Source organism: Anopheles stephensi, unplaced genomic scaffold (genome assembly GCF_013141755.1).
Source record: "Anopheles stephensi strain Indian unplaced genomic scaffold, UCI_ANSTEP_V1.0 ucontig241, whole genome shotgun sequence".
In the NCBI taxonomy this organism is placed as follows: Eukaryota; Metazoa; Arthropoda; class Insecta; order Diptera; family Culicidae; genus Anopheles; species Anopheles stephensi.
Window position 1 is genome coordinate 20001 of NW_023405171.1, and position 2500 is coordinate 22500.

Sequence of the window (2500 nt, forward strand, 5' to 3'; positions counted from 1 at the left end):
ATGGCCAGTATGGGAACCAAGGATGCCGATATGCGAAAAAGTGTCAAAAAATCACTTGAAAGTCGCTATGGCTCATTAAATAGAGCTTGTAAAGACCTTTCTAAAACACCTTGGTTGACCCCTGTCCGATAAGTAGTTTTCGAGATATTCGAGAATAAGTGATTTTTTGGGACTTAGAAAATTTTTGACCCGTACCCTAAGAAAAAGTGATTTTTTCATAGGACAATTTTTTCTTCGCAAATACTGTTTGGTTTCACTTTTCATTATTAGAAACGCGTTCCGAAGCCATTTTCATCAAAATCTCGTGAAAAAAAAATTTCACCCCCGGACCAAAAGTTGGCCGTTCGGTGCCCTATGGCCTATGGCCAGTATGGGAACCAAGGATGCCGATATGCGAAAAAGTGTCAAAAAATCACTTGAAAGTCGCTATGGCTCATTAAATAGAGCTTGTAAAGACCTTTCTAAAACACCTTGGTTGACCCCTGTCCGATAAGTAGTTTTCGAGATATTCGAGAATAAGTGATTTTTTGGGACTTAGAAAATTTTTGACCCGTACCCTAAGAAAAAGTGATTTTTTCATAGGACAATTTTTTCTTCGCAAATACTGTTTGGTTTCACTTTTCATTATTAGAAACGCGTTCCGAAGCCATTTTCATCAAAATCTCGTGAAAAAAAAATTTCACCCCCGGACCAAAAGTTGGCCGTTCGGTGCCCTATGGCCTATGGCCAGTATGGGAACCAAGGATGCCGATATGCGAAAAAGTGTCAAAAAATCACTTGAAAGTCGCTATGGCTCATTAAATAGAGCTTGTTGAAGACCTTTCTAAAACACCTTGGTTGACCCCTGTCCGATAAGTAGTTTTCGAGATATTCGAGAAAATGTGATTTTTTGGGACTTAGAACATTTTTGACCCGTACCCTAAGAAAAAGTGATTTTTTCATAGGACAATTTTTTCTTCGCAAATACTGTTTGGTTTCACTTTTCATTATTAGAAACGCGTTCCGAAGCCATTTTCATCAAAATCTCGTGAAAAAAAAATTTCACCCCCGGACCAAAAGTTGGCCGTTCGGTGCCCTATGGCCTATGGTCAGTATGGGAACCGAGGATGCCGATATGCGAAAAAGTGTCAAAAAATCACTTGAAAGTCGCTATGGCTCATTAAATAGAGCTTGTAAAGACCTTTCTAAAACACCTTGGTTGACCCCTGTCCGATAAGTAGTTTTCGAGATATTCGAGAATAAGTGATTTTTTGGGACTTAGAAAATTTTTGACCCGTACCCTAAGAAAAAGTGATTTTTTCATAGGACAATTTTTTCTTCGCAAATACTGTTTGGTTTCACTTTTCATTATTAGAAACGCGTTCCGAAGCCATTTTCATCAAAATCTCGTGAAAAAAAAATTTCACCCCCGGACCAAAAGTTGGCCGTTCGGTGCCCTATGGCCTATGGCCAGTATGGGAACCAAGGATGCCGATATGCGAAAAAGTGTCAAAAAATCACTTGAAAGTCGCTATGGCTCATTAAATAGAGCTTGTAAAGACCTTTCTAAAACACCTTGGTTGACCCCTGTCCGATACGTAGTTTTCGAGATATTCGAGAATAAGTGATTTTTTGGGACTTAGAAAATTTTCGACCATGACATATATGAAAAGTGATTTTTTCATAGGACCAAAAAGTTTGTCCAAATAGGGTTTTGGTTCACTTTTTATGGTCAGATAAGTGATCCGATGCTATTTTCATGATCATTAGAGGGATTTCACGCTGTGACCAAAAATTTTCATACTTCATACTTGTCCCGGTGCCGTATATGGGAGGACCGGGGGAACATGTCTTCGTAAGTCGTGATGTTCAGTGACGGATTTCTGGGACTTAGAAAAAAAATGTGCTCTCAGGCACATTATATGTTCCATACACACATGATTTTCATTCTTCATACTTGTCCCCGTGCCGTATATGGGAGGACCGGGGGAACATGTCTTCGTAAGTCGTGATGTTCAGTGACGGATTTCTGGGACTTAGAAAAAAATGTGCTCTCAGGCACATTATATGTTCCATACACACATGATTTTCATTCTTCATACTTGTCCCCGTGCCGTATATGGGAGGACCGGGGGAAGATGTGTTTGTAAGTCGTGATGTTCAGTGACGGATTTCTGGGACTTAGAAAAAAAATGTGCTCTCAGGCACATTATATGTTCCATACACACATGATTTTCATTCTTCATACTTGTCCCCGTGCCGTATATGGGAGGACCGGGGGAAGATGTGTTTGTAAGTCGTGATGTTCAGTGACGGATTTCTGGGACTTAGAAAAATAAATGTACCCTTAGGCACATTATTTGTATCAATAATTGTATCCCCAGCCTTTCATGGGGAACTTTTCCGTATTCCCGGACTTGTACATTTTTCGGGTTCCACCTCCCGACAATGTATCTCTACTGTGCATTACGTACCTGATAACGCACGGCACCCATTGGGTGACTCCACTTAACCATCTTTC